Source organism: Lygodium microphyllum, chromosome 7 (genome assembly GCF_053477565.2).
Source record: "Lygodium microphyllum isolate KBCC chromosome 7, Lygodium_microphyllum_v1.1.10, whole genome shotgun sequence".
NCBI classification, from domain to species: Eukaryota; Viridiplantae; Streptophyta; class Polypodiopsida; order Schizaeales; family Lygodiaceae; genus Lygodium; species Lygodium microphyllum.
The window spans coordinates 54,231,157-54,251,818 of NC_141141.1; positions in this window are offsets into that span (position 1 = coordinate 54,231,157).

Sequence of the window (20,662 nt, forward strand, 5' to 3'; positions counted from 1 at the left end):
GATATTACTCTTGATTAGATTTGACCACATGGTCAAATGTCTCTTTTCTTAAGACATTATTTATTTAGTAGTACCTACTTATGTATTTATCAATGTGAAGTTAAATGGCTTTAGTGTTCTATGCCAGTTTATAGCCCAAACATTAGGTAGAATGATGAGGAAGTAAATGAATCTAATGTGCTTCTTTTTCTTCTTTGTAACTTCAACTAAGACATCTATGGTTGGATATCTAACAGATTCAACAACAGTAGAGCACAAGGATGTGATTGATGTTTCCTTGATAAGAAATGCAACACAATTATGTGTAATACTTGATCTCAATCATCTTCTTTTACAACGATGCTTTGCTAAGTCTAAAAGGTTTCAAAGCTTTCAAATGGGAAAGCAATGGCTTGTTCTTCGACCAGGATGTATGGAGTTTCTTGAAGCCTTATTTGCAAGATTCCAAGTGGGAGTTTGGTCAACAGTTTTACATAAGAATGTCATGGCATTTATTAAGTGCTTGGAGATCCATGCAAAAAGGAAGTATCATTTCTTCATGATTTGGGGCCACGAACAATGTCATAGACATCAACTCAAAATCATATATAGGTAAGATAAGATGGGAGTAGAAGCAATGTTCAAGCCTCTGAAGTATGTATGGAATCAATATGGAGATGTTTGTCAGCATACCAAGACTATTCTCATAGATGATAGTCCTTACAAAGGATGTCCAAATCCTGTTGAGAATTACATTTATTCAAAAACATTTGATATTGATCATGAAGACTCTATCTTGATCAAAGAACTTCTGCCATACTTGACTCGCTTAAGCAAATACCATGATGCATGTGAAGTCATCAAGTTTGATCGATATGGACAGGATCCAATTCAATATGGACATGAATTGTATGTATGCTCAATTCAAGGTTGTCATTGTTGAATGGACTAGAGCAGAGAATGATGGTATTTCATCTTCATCATCAGCATTGCACGAGACCATGATTGATAAAGATGGTATATATGTTCAACATTCAATTACTTCTTGCTTCAAGAGACCATCTATTATACAAACATCCTCAACAAATGCCTCACGTCATCCATCTCTTACATTGAACAGCTCACAATTATCCATGTTGAAGCAGACTCCTTTAGTCTCTACTTTGAAAGATATGAAAGCAATGCAACTTGCTCATGAGTTAGGATATCACAAACATTTCATAAATGGTAGTGCAGCTAAACGTTTTATACAAAATCTACAAAATTTTTATTTTTCCAATATACATGATGTAACAAGAAGGCACTGAATCTATATGGACTAATTTTGACTTTCATAATAGATATATCCCTTACATTAAAGGCTTTTGCATGGCTATGAAATATATGCTTGTTAGAAATTTAAAGTGTTCTATGTAGTTACCTTGGTGTTTCTAAACACCACCAATATCAATGAGAGAATCTACTTGATGTTTTTTATTGTTTCAATAACATTAGTTAATTGTGTTGAAATTTCTTATAAAGTGGTTTAAATCCTATTTTGTACTTTATGACAATCTACTATACAAACATACACAACAAATGTCTTGCATCGTCTATCACTTACATTGAATAACTCACAATTATCCATGTTCAAGTAAACTCCTTTAGTCTCTACTTTGAAAGATATGGAAGCAATGCAACTTGCTCATGAGTTAGAATATTACAAACATTTCATAAATAGTAGTGCAACTAAATGTTTTATACAAAATCTACAAAATTTGTATTTTTCGAATATACATGATGTAACAAGAAGGCGCTGACTCTACATGGACTAATTTTGACTTTCATAATAAATATATCCCTTACATTAAAGGATTTTGTATGGCTATGAAATATATGCTTGTTAGAAATTTAAAGTGTTTTATGTACTTACCTTTGTGTTTCTAAACACCACCAATATCAATGAGAGAATCTACTTGATGTTTTTTATTCTTTCAATAACATTAGTTAATTGTGTTGAAATTTTTTATAAAGTGGTTTAAATCATATTTTGTACTTTATAACCATCTACTATACAAGCATACTCAACAAATGCCTCACATCGTCTATCACTTGCATTGAACAACTCACAATTATCCATGTTGAAGCAGACTCCTTTAGTCTCTACTTTGAAAGATATGGAAGCAATGCAACTTGCTCATGAGTTAGGATATCACAAACATTTCATAAATGGTAGTGCAGCTATCTACAAAAGTTGTATTTTTCCAATATACATGATGCAACAAGATAGTGACTCTATATGGACTAATTTTGACTTCCATAGTAAATATATCCCTTACATTAAGGGCTTTTGCATGGCTATGAAATATATGCTTGTTAAAAATTTAAAGTGTTTTGTGTAGTTACCTTGGTGTTTTTAAACGCCACCAATATCAATGAGAGAATCTACTTAATGTTTTTTATTCTTTCAATAACATTAGTTAATTGTGTTGAAATTTCTTATAAAGTGGTTTAAGTCCAATTTTGTACTTTATGTCTTAGCTAACAAATAAGTCTTAATTGATAATAAAATTTATGTTTATTTCTTTGGAAACACAAACCATTGGTCAAAGGTTAAATCTTTAGTCTTAGAAAAATCATAAACTTCTAGCTTGGTATATAAATCTTCATTTTATGATATGAAAATTCATTTAGCTAGTCAAAGTGTGAAACTAGTTGATTTTGGCCAAAGCCAATATCCATCTTGTCCATATATTATCAAGATAGATAGAAATTTTGAATAAAAGATATTTACGTATCATACATATACATACAAAAAATGTAAATGGGGTGAGCAATTATTTGACATACTTGTGTCTATTGGTTTACACAAAAAAAAACCATCACATCATAGGTTATCCAAACTTATTACGATATGGTATTAGATCAAGTTATTAAACCACACGTAGTTAGTGGTGACTCTTTTAAGGTCCTAGTTCATGAAACTTATACATGTCACTTTAAATGATGCTATATCTAAAAGAGAAAACTCGTATTATAATATCTTCAAATCCATAACATTATAAATTTTGGCCATGATAACATATTTTCATACAATGTTTAAGGCTCTTGTATTCTAAATTCTCTCTCCACTCCATCAAAGCTTTGTACTCTTACATTAAACTTGGAAATTTCCTAGGTATATACTAGTTAAGCCTCCTTGATGTTTCCACCACCATACAACATCATATTTTGTTAGTAAGCTAGAAAAGATAGAGGTGAAATCCAAATCTCGTAACAGCCACATAGCTTACATTCATCATTTAAGCTCTCAAAATGTGTGATCTCATATTTGTAACATACAAAGTGCCCTTTAAAGATAAACATAAACATAGTGCTCTCTTTCATTCACAAAAGTAAGACATTCATTCAAAGTGGGACTTGGGAAATTCCCAAAATCTCTAATATGGTGTTAATATTGGACATTTGGAGAGATGGGATGTTGGTTTAATTTTCTTTGGAATTTATCCAAATGGGACTTATACACTACTACCCAATTTCCCCCTTTAAACACTCTTTTCTTGACATGCATATTAACCCAAGGTTTTCTCCATCATTTAACCACTTATAAAACATCGGCTAGAAGCACTCTATCCTCTTTCAATTTCATCAACTACTTTAAATGGTGTTGAACTAAAATGTCAATATTTAATTTATGCTACACCTATGGATGTCAATGTAAAGTTGTCCATTGAGAATGCATTAGCACCCGTAGACATCGGAGATATAGGAGGTTGGCTTAATTTTCTTGGGAATTCACCCAAATGAGAATTATACACTACTACCCAATCACCCTCTTTAAACACTTTTTCTTGACATGCCTACTACCTAAGATTTTCTCTATCATTGGACCACTTCTAAAACATAAGCTACAAGCACACTATCCACTTCAAATTTTATCAATTGCTCTAAATGGTGTTGAACTAATTTTTCAACATTTAATTTATGCTCCACTACAAGTCAAAGACTAGGACATAACAAATTCCATATTCCATAGGCACAACTACCTAAAGGCCATAATCCAACATCAAAGGTGTCAAATGTGGTGCAAGATGCAAGAAACTAGCACCAATGTATTACTTTACTAATGATTATTGTTTATTAAACACCAAATTAATGTTTACTAAACTCTACATGCAATTTTTACCTTATTCTAAATAGGTTGGTGTAAGATGTAAGAAAACTACACCAAGTTGGTACTATTATAATGCATGTTGCTTTCTAATCCTAAAGACATTGATGCATGATGTAAAAAAAACTAGCACCAAGGTGTTACTACCCTAAAGCTTATTCATTCCAAATTATAGAAATACTAGTGTTGGATGTAATTAAATGAGTACCAAAGGTGCTACTATCCTAACATATATTCACTTCTAATCTTAATCACATTGGTATAGGATACAAGTAAACTAGCATCAAGGTGTTACTCAGTACCTAATATTATAATTTATTTCTTAAATTATTTTAATTTTATTATATTTCTAAAATTAAATTTAAAAAATAAGTATTTAAATATTCAAATATGATAAAAGTGAGCTGTGTGATAATGTAGACAATGAAGGCATTTGATAGGTGGTTAGGTGGATTGACTTCTTTTGTACATATAAATTTTGAACTATGAGCTCTTGCTTATGGGTGGAAGCATGGTTAGGTGGTATCAAAACGAGTGTCATTGACACTTCTTTGGTAAGTAGTATACTCTGCCTTTTGGTATGGGCCTTTAGAAAATAGTAGGCTCTTATTTTATTAAATTATTTTAGTTTTAAAGGGGGAGAAGTGTCACGAGCTGTAACAGTTTCCCTCGAGCTCTCAACAAATGAGGACGACACACACACACACACACTCTCTCTCTCTCTCTCTCTGAGTATGTGTCCACTGGGTTACATAGTTAGCTAGGCTCTTGCTCATTTTTTCATTTTGTGCAGCAACAACCGTGTTGAAACTTTGGCTCTCTCTCCTTCGTGCAATCAATATGAAGGCTTGAGAGTAATGAGAGAGTACTGGGTTGTAAAGCAAAGAGAGCATCAAGAGAAGTTAAAGAATATGAGGGTTGAACCAACATTCACTGATGACAAGATAAAGAAGAAGATATGCAAAAATATGTCAACAAAGAGCTAGGTTAGAAAAACATAGGGCATCGATATGGATACACAAAAATAGATATTTAAGGAGCTTTTGCAACATCCTAACTTTAGGGAATTACAATATGAGACCGATCAAGGATTTATGATCAACATTCAGAGTACATTGTCATAAGTGAAAATACCAATATCAAACAATGAGCTCTTCCTAAAGAGATCAATGTTATTGAGCATACTCAATGGTGAAGGACTTGCATGTACTAGTGGAGCACATAGACCTATAAGCATACCAAAGGCAACAAAAGCATTGGGAGTACAATGACAAAATTTACTTGTAGCCAAATAATGATTGCAGTTGGATGACGATGGAGTTTTGTCTTTGGAGACATGCCATAGAAGACCACCTCAGAGTTACATCATTACAAATGAGATGAAAGACCTGGTATTCAAGTTTTGGGAGTGTAGAGATGATTGTATTGCCCAATCAAAAGGATGTTTGTCAAAAGAGAATTGGACAACTAGCAATCATCACACATCCTATTCACTTGCTTGATGAGCCTTAGGTGCATATCATGTACTTATTGGCTTTGTTTGTCTTATACTAGCAGTGATTAAAAGCCCTTCCTAAATTCTCTTTGTGTTCATAAGAGGCACGCTGCAATAGCTATGTTCTTCAAAGGCAAAGTCCTCTATATTGGCAAAGCACTTTTGGATGTAGTAGCACTCTTAGGACTCTTATCACTTCAAGTCCTCTGTGTGTTAGCACTTTAGGTCATAGAAGTTGTTCATTTTTAGGAAAAACACTTCCATAAAAAATAGCTATTTCCTCTCAAGAAAGCCCTTTCTCTTGTGTGAAACTGTTTGCTATGAGGGAAGTACATTTTGTTATGAAAAACAAATTTAGAATTACTTGCACTATACTTTGACTTATATCAATACTTTTTGCTCATACAAAGTGATTTTAAGATTACATGTACTTTTACGATTACATGTACTCTACATTTAGTTTGTGTTAGAAGCCCTTTTTATGTTGGAAGCACTTTTAAGATTACATGTACTCTACATTTAGTTTGTGTTTGCCTTTTCTGCTGTTGCTTTAGAAAGTGCTTTCTTGAAAGTAAAAGCACTTTAAAATATGGATAGTGTTTTTTTATCTCAAAGCTCTGTTCCCTTATGGCTTAAAGTTTTTTTCTTTTTTTGCTATAGTTAGAGATTTTTAAAAGATTCAAATCAATCCATCGCCATATCTAAATTTCTCAAGATGCTTCGAGGGATTGAAGCCTTTTTTCATAAGGAAATTAAAGGATAGACATAGATGTTGATGTATTGCCCATGTCTAGATGCTTTACTTTGAGGAACCCTTCAACTACATCTGCACAAGAAACTTCATGACATAAGGTGCACTTGTGCTTGCCTCATGTGTTCCAAGATCCTTGATAGTTCTTCTTGCATAGCAAGTGGATAGGTCTACAGTGGTGTGACCCAGCTATGGGAATCTTTGCCTTGCAACAAAGGGGAGGATTCCACATTCCATGACAAAAAATGCCTTTTTGGTACATGCTCTAATTGTGGAATCAAAAAGCTCTATTTGTGTCCAAGTGAGAAGGAGAACACATCATTGTTGCTACTTGTGAAGCTGTTTGAAGAGTGTCCAAGGCCAATTGGAAAACATGGTGTGAGGCACACATAAAGAGACCATGAGGTAGAAAATGATGGTGCAAGGGGCACAAGCAAAGACCTAAAGATTGTGCACATGAAGTGTCTAGATTTCATATCCTCCATGAAAAACAAGATTGGGAGCTTCATTATGCACTGCTTTATCTACAAATGGCAAGCACAATTATTTAAAGATTTCTTAATAGGGTTCCCTAATGATGTTGTTGTTTCAATGATTGATTTTGTAGAGAGCTATACTTTCAAGGGGTAAAATTAGATTCAATATATGCACCGGTATAGTGATCACATCACCATATTGGTACACATTAACTATGTCTGTTTGAACAAGGATGTGAAAAAGACATACCACTTTTTTTTTTAATGACAAAATACATGATACAATGTTTTTCCAGCATTGTTTGCTTCTTCATGATTGTTGGTTGGAGGATTAGCGATACCAACTCATACGCCATTGGGTATGGTCAAATGGTTGTGCATCTCAATTCAAGGCATGACACCCACTCTCCTTTATGGCTAGATTTTTCAATACACTTGACTAGAAATGCTTACAGTTTTCCATGTTTAGAGCATTGAAAGGGAGACGATGATGGTGCATGTGCAGTGATAAAACGAGCCCTCATGTATGAGCAGTTGGAACCAAATGGTTGCACCCTTAAAATATGTAGCTGATTGTGTTACTTTCCTAAAGGGTAGGTTCTCTTCCAATGAAATTGGGATTTCAAGCATATAGTCAAGTCCTGCTCAATGCATTCAGTTGAATGGATACTCCACCATTAACATCCTTGCCACACAATATCACTCATTGTCGTGCTTTTGTAATGAATGCATGGAGAGGCAATGGGCAAGATATAAGAACAATTGGTACATACCAAGCTGGGAATACTATAGTATTGTGTTGTTGACTAAAGTTGTAGCAAGCAATAGTGATGAGAGTGAGAAGGATGAGGGTAATGCACCCTTGTATGCAGGGCACCCCGATGTCTTAAGTGATGTGTTATCTGTGGGAGAAAATTTTGTTGTTAATGTAGAGGAAGGTGTAAACTTCTTCGTCATCAAATGCATGATTGTAAATATCAAAATTGGAAGGGCATGGCAGGACAATTGGGGTAATATTTTGACCGCATGTGCAATGGTCAATAGTGAGCTAGTTTTTCTCTAGCAAATATGGATTGCATTTCCAATACCCCCCCCCTCAAGCCACACCTTGGTTGAGGACCTAATGCCACTCAAGTGTAGCAACATGAGCTTTGATACCAAGTTAGAAACTGGGTGGGGGCCCCTTGTGCCTCCCCTTCCCAAGAGGTCACCCATTCCAGTATTGTTCACACTAGTGCATGCTTAATTGGAAGTTTTCCATAATTGACCTACCCATCTAGCCTCCAAAACCTTAAGGTGATGGATGACCTTTGGTCTATCCATCACAATTATGGAAATCTTCCTCTATTTGGCCTAGGATTCAAACCTAGTCTTAACACATCACCGTTGCACTGATAATGAGCTAGTTTTTCTCTAGCAAGTGTGGATTACATTTCCAACATGTATATAGTAGGTCAAGTAAGGTACTAGACAACCTTGAAGACTACATTAAGGTTACATTTCCCTTAGCAAAGAACCAGATTAAGGGAGTTATTGGGTAGGAGGGGTGCACTGTTGCCAATAAACCCTTTGCATTCGAAAATCCCATTTTCTTTAAGAATCTAAAACAATATTGGGAACTAATGTAAGAGTTCAATGAATGTAATATATTAATTATGGATAATGAGTTGTACAAGGTGTCGAGAAATGCTGTGAGCACTTTTATAGTGGTGCCTTCACAATGTCCAAACCAGACCGAGGACAGAATGAACAATTTTCTATTTGATGATCTTGGAGTTTTATTCAAATGGTTCCATGGAGCCAAGATAGTGGGTGCAAGTCAACAAGTGGGGATAGCAAACATTGACAAGATGCTGACGGCGACCCATGGAAAAGAACTTGCCTAGAGAGAGTGGTTTGGACAAACTATAAGTAACTTATGTGTTAAAAGCCAAATCATTGAATTAGTTGTCATATGCCCTAAACCCTACTACCTTGTTGTATCTCCCTTAATTGTTCTGTCAATCAAGTAATGAATATATACTTATGTATAGGTTTTCTGTTTTGTGTTTTCCAACATGAAATGGATGTATATTCTCGTGGACACTGTCCAATTCACTAATGATGCATATATACTTTATTTTAACTCAACAAATAGTTTATGGCTATGAGAGTTACATTTGAGTACACGTTAAATTTATTATCATAGCAAAGAAGCACTTTGTGTTGAGCAGAAGCACTTTTCCTTAGAAGGAAAGATCTTTCTTGACTCCTAAGAGCTTTTAGACTATTCCAAAAGCACTTTGAGTAGTGCAAAAAGTGCTTTCTCCAAAAATGAAAACACTTTGTGTTGAATAGAAGCACTTTCCCTTTTCGAAGGAAATATCTTTCTTGACTCCCAAGAGCTTTTGCCTTATTCTAGAAGCACTTTGATCGAGTAGTGTAGAAAGTGTTTTCCCTAGAAATGAAAGTACTTTCTGAACTGGGCTTTGAGTACTACAAAAATACATTCCCTAGGAAAGAAAGTAGTTTTAGTAGTACCAAAAATGTTTTCTCTAAGAAAGAAAGCACTTTTTGTAGTAGGCTAGATGCACTTTGAGAAGTGCAAGAATACTTTCCCTAGGGGAAAAAGTAGCTTCTAGATAACACAAAGACTTTAGCATGTTGAAAAACAACATAGGGACATCTTAACATGGCCAAGATATGTGACACTTCGTGCTTTATTTATTCAAAATGAAACACAACTTGAGAGTGGATAGGAGCTGTCTAAGTTGCTACATGCCAAAAGGCACACTATTGTAAATATTCTCCTCAACCTCCTCATCCATTGTGTACATGTTTGCATCACTTAGAATTGGATCCATCTCAAACTTGATGGCATGCACAATATGTTGAGACTAGGTTTGAATCCTAGGCAAATAAAAGAAGATTTCCATAATTGGATAGATCAAAGGTCGTCCATCACCTTAAGGATTTGAGGACTAAACAGCTAGCCCAATTATGGAAAACTTCTAGTTAAGTATGCATTGGCGTGAACAATATTGGAATGGGTGACTCCCAAGAAGAAGGGGAGGTACAAGGGGTCCCCACCCAGTTTCTAACTATACATGTACTATCATGGCAACTTCTGGCAAGAAGAGGTCTATGTTGTTTCTGAGAACACACTTTGTCTATGATCCTTCATGGTAAAACTACCAAGTGGTAAATCTGGGATTGGTTGTCCTCGGTGGAAACAACTGACCAAAAAAAACTCATTCAAATCAAATATGATACTAGCAATCTAGCCTACAAGAGACTCCTCATTGAAAGTAGGTGATGTCTTATATATTGGTGGTGTTCAATCTATCTTCTCCACTTTGATCTCCTCCATCTTGATCTGCTCATCATAGTTAATCTCTATAGAATGCATTAGGGCTCAAATCATTAAAGAAAAGCTTACAAACTAACAATTGGTAGAAGTAAAATAGTAGATTTAATAAACTTGAACATTGGTGCAAGAAGGAGACTATCGGAAAGAAAGAGACAATTGACAAGATCGCAACGCAAGGATTTAAAAGGAGAGAACCCTTGCATTCTTAATATGAAAATGAATTACAAGACAACATTTAGCATTATGCTCTTTTACATGCCTTGGCTTTGGGCAAATGAGTAGGTGAGGTGGGGACACAAGTGGGAGTATTACTTTTACTTTTCCTTGCTGGCACAAGAACAAGTGAAACATGTTCTTCTCAGTAGCCTCCATCTTCCTTCCTTTCTTTTTTAGGGGTGTGTTGTCCTCAGGGGGTCTCGATGCCATGTTTTTTGTTTTTCAACCTCTGAGCCACCACACTAAGCATTTCATTCATTGTATCATCCTGGGTTTTTTCACTACCCTATTTAGGTTGTTCCCCAGCATTTGCATTTTCCAAGGACTTCACTTCATCAACACCAAGTTGGTCTCCACCATGTATCTCTGCCTTCTTTGGTTGTTCCATCTCCACTTGCAAAGTAGTCTCCTCCCTTGACATTGATACATTCCCATGTATCTTTTGCTAGTTTTCTTCTATCACAAGTGGAGCATCACCTTCATGACTTAAAGAGCTTGTAGAAGTCTTAGTTTTCTTTTCATTCTCTAGTCCTTGTTGCCTGCCTTGATCAAGCTTGTCAGAGCTAGTAATTGTGGTTTGCTCTTGACAGGTTTTGTTCTCTTGCTTGAAACTGGTAGAGTATTCCATTGCAACCCAAAAAATAGAACCATCACTAATATGTTCAAAAAAATGTACATGCCTAGCTTGTAGCAAGTACACCATAAAGTTTACATTTTACTTGTGTGTTCCTCAAGGCAACCCAAAACTTGGCAAGTTTAGGTAGTAGTTGTTGCTAACACCTTGGCTTCATGCACATAGTCCTTGTAGACCACATAGATGCAAAACAATAGGGATGGTATCAATGAGAGCAAGCTAGCATGTATATACAAACTAGGCTGGTGCCTCTAAGGGCAAGCCACAACCAACACATTCACCACTGACATAAATTGCTTCACGTGACATTGATGCAACGGGCAGTGTGGGGGTAATGGTGTGCACCACCCCCTCCTAAGCTCCTCAACAAGCTCAAAGTGCATGATTGTATCCTTCTCTTCTACCAAAGCAATCTTGTAGTTAAGCTGTGCAGATCATCATGGAGAGTGTGCAACACCAGATAAATGCTTGTTATAGGCTTGTAGTGAGCTCCACACACTCAGAAGTGCTTTCTAGTTTAATCAAGTGCTTTTGGAGAAAAAAGTGCTTTATCATAGAAATTTGATATTTCCTTTGAAAAAAATAGCTCTTGGTCCATAAAAATAAATTTTCTCTAAACAAAGTTCTTTTTGATAAAAACTTCTTTGACATAAAAGAAAGTGCTATGGGTTTAGTAAAAGCTATTTTGAAAATGCAAAACTACTTACTTATCCATAGAAAAAAGCCTCCATCATATAAGTGCTTCATAAACACCAAAAAATGGCTTTGCTTATAGCTTAATGCAAGTGCTTTGTGATGTTCAAAAAGTGCTTTCTTCACTAAGGCAAGTACTTCTACACTAGTCAAATTGCTTCACTACTAGAGAAAGTGCTTTTAAGGATATGCAAAGTGTTTTTCTTCTAAGAAATTTCTTTTGTCCCATACAAAGTGCTATGGTCTAATGCACAGAAAGGGTTGTAAAAAGAGCTTTTCCTTATCCAAAGTGTTTCTAGCCCAATATAAAAGCTCTAAGGAGTTTGATAGGTTGTCTCCTTCCTGGGAGAAAATACTTCCACTCAATAGAAAGTGCTTATTTGCCATGAAAACATGTTTAAAAGGTACATAAAGTGCTCTTCTTCCCAAAATTTTGATTGTAAACCAACCAAAGTGCTTATGGCCTAGTGTGTAAATTATTTTGGCATTTAAAAAGTACTTTTGTGCCTTTAGAAAGTGCATTTACCACAAAGAAAATGAATTTGACATACACAAATATTTGGAGTAGAGAAATTCACTTGCACTACTTCCATGGGTTGCTTGTTCAAGGAGCCTTCATTTGCATTCACACTGCAATACTCTATTGCCTTCTCACAAGCTTCGATGCAGCCCTACAAGTGTTCTACTTGCAAAGTATTTAGCAAAGGGCATTGTAGGAGGTTTTTTATCTATATCTTCAAGGCCTCCAATTCTATGATCATCATCTTTGTCGGCAGCACTTGCACCTTCTTGACAAAGAAGATCCTCTCTTCTCTCATCATAGGCTAATTTGTAACACTAAAAACCTCATGTGTGTCCTCTTTTGCACTTTTGGCCCTTTGATACATAGCATTGATACCAGTTGGTTGCAAAGAGTGCATTAACACAGATGACATTCGATTGGACACTGGAGTTGACATGCAAAAAGGGTCTTTCCCATCTTCCACATTTGTCTTATTAGATGTTTCATTGGGAGCAACGCTTGATGCACCATTTGCCTTCAACCAGTTCTCTAACTTTCTATCTAGACTATCTTGGCTTGTATAGATTAGCCAAGGTACATTGGCCCTAGATTTCCCCAAGTGATCATATGCTCTCTTAGATTGTCCTTTGATGGACATTGCTCCCACATAAAGTACTTTGTGAAATTTGTGGGGAGCTCATTGTTACTCGATGTGCCCTGGTAGACCTTGTGATAAAGGAGGTCGTACTCATCCACAAAGTCTAGTCTCAACATATTGAAGTAGAGCTTGGAGCTGCAATGACTGACCTCCTTGAAAACTGACAGCCAATCCTGCTCTAAAATGGTTGGCACTTTTGCTGGGGGAGCATGTTGGACAAGCTTAGCACATAGACCTCATGCAACTCCTTTGATGTGTAGCAAAACTGAGGCAAGTGTAGATACTCGAAGTTTTGGCTGACATGTCCCCCTCCATCTGAGACTTGTAAATGCGATATCAACGTCATGCAAATCCAGGAAAAATGATTTATGAACAAACTAGAATCAACATATTCAAGGTAGCTAACATATTGAAGTTTCACATCCCAACAAAGATTTACCTAATAAGGACTCAGTCCTCTTGCCTTTAGAGGTAGCCTTGCTAGAGCTACCAAGGTTCATTGGACCGGGGGGGAAGAGCTTAGTAGCAAACTTTGCTACTAGCACACACATGGTGATGATGGCTTTCAAAAGTGAGCTCTATTATAGGCATGAACAGAGCCAAGAAAAATGTCTATGGGGGGGAGGTGACAGGGTGGGAGAAAAGAGCTCAGAAGCAAACTCTACTACTGGCATGCATAGGGTGATGAGGGCTTTCAAAAGCGAGCTCTATTGCATGTATGAACAGAATGTAGACAAATGTTTGTTATTGGTAATGACATAGTACACACAGTCGGGGGAGGGGGGAGGAAATAGCTTAAACATAGGGCATCGAGAATGCAACTCCAATCCAGCAAGAATGAGGGATAGAAGATGGTGGACACATGCATGAGGTCATTTCAATTGGAGGTGTGGGGGGGTACTAAAACTACCTTAACCAACAATCATTCCAAGTGTCCATCTTTGCATGCCATGAGTAACTCATAGTGCCATATTTTATCCAATTAAATCATTTATAAAATCCATTGGTGTCAGAGAGAGAACCAGGGAGAGAGAAAGAGGAGAGAGAGAGACTGTAGAGGAGAGAAAAAGACTGCAGGAAGAGAGAGAATAAGAGTGACGAGGAGAGAGAAAGACTAGATTTAGAGAGAGAAAGACAAGAAAGAAGGGGAAGCCATAGAAGCTGTGAGCAAGAAGGGAGAGAAAGACTGTAATTGTATTAATGTGTCAAAAAGATATGAAAAATTACATCTTCTCTCCTTTTATACCAATGTCAATGTGACATGGCATAATATCAACATTATTAACACTTATTTGTTATTCCTAGCTTCTTACAATCCATCCCTTCCCAAAAGTTTTTGTCCTAAAAAACAAACCTAGAAACAACTAGAAAGGAGATGGATAGAACAGAGTACTACTCTGTTTTACAGCTTTTCAAATGGGAAATGAATGAAGAATGACCATTACAAGAGCTAAATTTGAAGAACAGAAGTAAGGCCCAACTATACACATGATTTGAAATACTTCAGAAGCAAATGGAGCCATAAAGTCTTCAACAAATAGTCCCAGAACAAAGTAGACAGCTTGCTAAATAAACAGTCCCTGCTGGACCAAATCTGCCATAACTTTTGATAGAAGTGTCCAAATGAGATGTAGCATATATCAAAACGAAGCTCTTGAAGAGTACTTAGCCCATATAGATAGCTTAATTCTAAAAATTAGGTACAATAAAAACTGTTCTAAAACAACGTGCTGTCCTGAACCAGTCTGCATCAATACTAGCTCCATAAGCAATAGGCTTCAGCCACCAATGTCTCCCTCAAGTATGGATACTCATCCAATATAGAATCAGGTCTCCAAGAAGCCTCTTCAAAAGGTAAACCTCTCCATTTGATCAAATATTCCACAATAGAACGTGAGCGAAGCTTCTTTTCGCACTGACCTATAACAGCCTCTGGGATGTACTGAACAAGACCATCTTCATCAATAGGTGGCAGCTCATCAACTATATCCATTGGATCACCATAATAGGGCCTGAGCTGACTAACATGGAAGACATAATGAATCTTTGTAGAAGAGGGAAGCTCTAGTTTGTATGCCAAATCTCCAATCCGCTTAAGGATCCTGTAAGGGCCATAAAACCTGTGGGCAAGCTTATTACTGGATCCATCTTTCAACGTAGAGTACTTGGATTTGGGCACCTTCAACAAAACCAGCTCTCCTTCTTGAAACTCTAAAGGCCTCCTCTTCTCATCAGCATACATCTTCATTTGATCTTGAGCCTTCCTTAGATTCACCTTACATTGCTGAAGAAGGGTCTGCATTCTTTCCAACTCTTCCTTCCCATGAGGATTGATCTTTTCATTAAAGATGGCTGTGGATAAGGGCACCTTGTAACCATACAAAGCCTCAAAGGGTGAAACTCCTATGCTCGCATGAGTGGAATTGTTGTAAGCAAACTCAGCCAGGTGTAACCAAGAATCCTGTGAGGTTTGGACATCATAACAAAAATGGCAAAGATAAGTCTCCAAACGGAGCATCTCCACCTGGATCAAATGGAAAAGAGTTAGCTGGATCATAAAAGTACTCCTGTCCAACATCCTCCTCAAAATCTTCATTTTCAGCATTGATTGCCACTGCATTAACTTCATCTATGTCATATTCAAAGTCCTCAAAAACTAGCATACTCTGAAGCTTTGGCTTGACATTTTTGTATACACACTTTGAAGCATGATCAGGAGTATACTTTTCTCCACACTTGAAGCATAAGCCCTTGTCCTTCCTTTCCTTGTAAAGATCCATGGGAATAGATTTGGGATTTGTATTAGCTGAAATGGACTTAGGCTTGTTGTCACCCTGCTTAAATTCAACCTTTGGACTGTTTGATGTCCTGAAATTACTTTGAGACCTAGAAGCATTGAATGGAGGATAAGTTGGTACCCATAAGCTCCCACTAGGCACATGATTGCTGCCATAAATGTTACCAACTTGTCCCTGCTTTAAAACAGTCCTTGGCTGTCCATAACTTGGCTGAAATGAAGACTCTTTCCTATACTTTCTTCCATAGTGCTCCGCAAGCTCAATAGCCTTGAAAAGTGAAGTAGGATTTTGCGCCATAACATCAGCTGACAAAGATGGCTCCAAACCATACATAAACTTGTGAAGCTTGGCCTCATCACTGATGCTTTCCACATACATGGTCAAGTTGAGGAATTGGTTTGTATACTCTCTTACACTTAGGCCCCTTTATTCCAAACCATACCATCTCCGTGCTAACTTCTCTTTCTCAAGAGGCGAAACAAAGACTTCAGCCATAAGTGCCTTGAAAGCTTCCCAATTCTCAATAAGTACATTCTCTTTCTTAATATACCTCCACCAAGTATGGGCAAATCCTTCTAGATGCAAGGAAGCAAAGTGAATCTTCATATCATCAGTTTTAGGGTATATATCAAAGTAAGACTCCATCTTAGAGGTCCATTCCTCTAATTCTGATGGTGAAGATGACTGGCCATTAAATTTGGCTAAAACAATTTTGTCCTTGAATTCTCTTTCATGAAAGGGTTGCTGTCCCAAAATTGGCTGATCAGGATTTCCAAGTACAGAACCTCCAAATTGAGAGTGAAATCTTCCAACAGGTGGCTGAGAATTACCATGTAATCTTCCTGTTGGTAAAGTACCCCTGGAATTTTGAGTATGCAGTCCAAAAGCTTGAGTATTGGCCCCATTCAAACTGCCCAAATAGTCATCATGCCTTTGTGAAGCTTCTCCTACTTCATACTGACTATTTGGAATGCCTCTTCTTCCAATGATCCCATTTTCATGACCATTTTGGTTGGATGGCTGAAGTGGGACTGAAAAGCCACTGTTTGAACAAGCCCTCTCATTGGCTTCTCTTGATCCCATTTGCAACTGCATTAATTGAGAAAATTGTGCCATAAGTTGAGCATTAGATTCTACTAACTTATCAATAGAAGCCTTGGTTTGAGTAGTTGAATCCACCAACTTATCAATGGAAGACTTCGTTTGATCAGTAGATAAAACCATATGCTCCATTCTTGACAAAATGGCCTCATGTTGTTCCCTATGTCTTTGTTCATGGGCACACAAAGTATCAGTGAGTATACTGATTTATCCTTCTTTTTGAAGCTCTTCAGGGTTCTCTTGAAGTGTGCTATCCATCATGGAATCCCTGATTTGCTGAGCATAATCCTCCTGGACCTTATTTTTGCCTTTATGTCCTGCCATACTAGTGCAGTCCTGCAGTACCCCCTGTCAGGAAAACGGCTATAACTTTGGCTAGGAAGCTCCGATTTCAGAAATTTTTTGTGCGAATTGAAGCTAGCAATGCCCTCTTCAAGAAGAGCTATAGCACGCTATAACAGGTTTAGGGCAGAAAATTCTGTAGCTGGATTTCAGAGTCTGAACTGTCCAGTCCTGCAACCTGTCTAGTCCTGTAAGTGCCCTGTTTTGACCCTGTAATGCAAGATAATAACCCCAAATGGCTACCAAACCCTGCAAAAGGGTATATAGGACCTGAGGGTACCCTATAGTACCTGCACCTGTGCTTCAGCAATGAAGGGTGTACCTGTAACCACCTGTAAATACCCTGTAAGTGACCTGTAAATTCCCTGTTTTACCCTGTTTTGGTCCTGTAGGTATTTGAGTCCTTGGAAAGTCTTCAATCTTCAATCCTCCACTCACTGTACCTGTGTGAGGGATAAAAAGGTATGACAGGCTCCCTACATGGGCTCCGAATCACCGGGAGGTGGGCAAAGTTCCCCCCGGGTCGGTTGGTTGCACCCCTTCGGGATCTTCGATAGTGAGGGAGGGTCACCTCTCTTTTGTCCCACTATCTCCCCCGGCATCCACCTTTTTCCTCGGTGGGAATATCAACATGGCAGAGGCTAGTGTGCTAAGCAATCAGCATGATATGCAATTCAGAAATATTCATTCAGCCTTTCATGAGATGCAATTGATTGGGATTAGAAAAAATTGAGATGGGAGAAGGGTCTTACCTATGCAATTCAGTGACTCACTGATTGCTAGTACTTACCCTTTTACAATATTTCAGCTTGGGTGAGAGAAATTCAACAAAACAAATCAAGGTTATGCATCAAGCTGATCAAATGATACCTATGATGAGTAATAGTTTGAATCAAAATGGAATTCAATGAAATAGGTTGAAATTGAGGAAAATTAACACTAATCTCTGATCTATTGATCAATCCAGTGAATTAATTGATCAATAACCTCCCATCAACAAGTGGAAAATCCATTAGCAATAGGATTATTGAGAGATTTCAGAGATTAGTAAAAGGGAAATACCTCCATTAAGCTTGAAGAATATGATGGATGTCAGCTTCAACCCCGTTGATGCAAAAGTTCTTCATAATCCATCATAAATCCATCATAAAGCTTGAAATCTCCATAAAATCAGTCCATACGAACTTCAATATGATGAAATCCTTGAAGAATCAATGCTCCAGCCTTGCTTGAACACTTGAACCTCAAAGATTCAAGCTCCTTGATGAAATGCCCCAAAATAATCCTTCCATTTGAGCTCCAATGTCAAGCACGAGCTGAAATCTCTTCAATGTCTTCAATCTTGGAGTCTATCCAGCTTGTACTTAGCTTTAGAGAAGCTTTCGAGGTCGGGAAGGTCCAAAATTTTGAGAAATTTGAGCTTCCATGTCTGTGGCTATGGCTGCCTTGCTGTGTATTAGGGTTTGAGCAAGAGAATGACTGATCAGAATGCTTCAGAGGCTGAAGATTATTGCCAACAAGTGCTTGATGAATCCTTTAAGAGCTGAGATCAATGGTTGAGGATGTGGAGCAAGCTGAGCAGGGAGGAGAGAGCAGGGAATTCAGCGCAAATTTTGGCGCATTTTTCGGGTTGTTCCTGGCTGGTAATCAGCAACACACCTCAACCATGGTACTCCTCCTGAAGCTCATGCAGTAAGGATTCTTTGCCCCATGCTCCATTTTTGCATGAAATTTGATGACGTCCAGCCATTTAAGCCTTTACCCCCCATATCTGACCTTGGATATCTCCAGATGTAGTCTCTTGCTAACTGTAGATGTCCTGCAACACTCCACTAGTCACTGTCTTGTACCATTTTTGTCTGAAATTAGTTTTGAAATAGGAAAATGGGACTGAAAATGGAAGAAAATAATGGATCAAAGACTCAAGCTCTGATACCACTTGTCAGAGATAGAACCAGGGAGAGAGAAAGAGAAGAGAGAGAGATTGCAGAGGAGAGAAAAAGATTGCAGGAAGAGAGAGAATAAGAGTGACGAGGAGAGAGAAAGACTAGATTTAGAGAAAGAAAGACAAGAAAGAAGGGGAAGCCATAGAACCTGTGAGCAAGAAGGGAGAGAAAGACTGTAATTGTATTAATGTGTCAAAAAGATATGAAAAATTACATCTTCTCTCCTTTTATACCAATGTCAGTGTGACATGGCATAATATCAACATTATTAACACTTATTTGTGATTCCCAGCTTTTTACAATTGGGCAAGGAAGAAACCCCTTTTGAGACCACTTTTCAACATCACCAAAATAGTGGAATTTTAATACCACCTAACAGTGCTTCTACCCTTATATACAAGTACATCCTTTATAAAAAAGTAAAAATAAAATAATTAACATATTATATGATTTATACGTTTGTGTTGAATCCTTTTTTAAATTAATATTAGTATTCAAAGGTCCACTACAACTTATATTCTGTTAGAATATTAGAATATTATATGAATTAAATGCTAGCGAGCATTAACATTATAGCTCCTGGGTTAGCAAGATACTCAATGTTTGATATACTATTTCTTGCTCAAAACTGAAGCAACTCAATAAATAATCAATATTCTACTTTGCACCCCATATCATGCTACCCAATTAGTTCACTTTCTTTCTAGGTTGATATGCACCAGTGCAATCTCATCACAAGTAGTTCATATCATACAAATTAGCATTACAAGTTACTACAATGGTGAAGATTATGAATTTGCACTCACAATTAGTGTGCATATTAATAGTCAACTTGAATTTGCATAATTAATATCAATAAGTGCAATCTCATCACAAGTAGTTCATATCATAGAAATTAGCATTACAAGTTACTACAATTATGGAGATTATGAATTTGCACTCACAATTAGTGTGCATATTAATAGTCAGCTTGAATTTGCATAATTAATATCAATATATAACTCGCATACTCCATGCATCTTACGTATCTCCTTCATTCTCATGAGGATAGGAACATGTGAGGTGTTGTCTCAATGGTTGTATCCTTGTTGTTGGGAATCGCAATTCAACTTCTGAATATATACATTATCGTTTTATACATGCATGGATCTTGCCATTACATAATTGTGTTGTTGTGACAATTCATATCAATTGTTTCTTAACCCCTTTTTGAGGATGATGATACATACATAGCACTATTTCACATGTTGATTTTCTTTTGTAATAAAAAACACTTCATGTGCACTCATTTTTTCTTAAGTTCAAAAAATGTGTCTATTTTCCCACCTATGTTTGCATTTCCTTTTAGTGTAAGAAACAAGAAGACCAAGTATGTAACCAATAACTTACTAAAAGGAATAGTGAGATTTGACTCAAGTGATCAATAAAGAAGTTGACCAAGAGGGATGTGTTAGATATGATCAATGCCCCACCCTCATTAGGTGCTACCAATGATCCATGGTGCTCAAAGTTGTAAGGCCCCCATTATGAGAAGAAGCCAAATGTGAGCCCGGACATTGGTTGAGTCCTGAC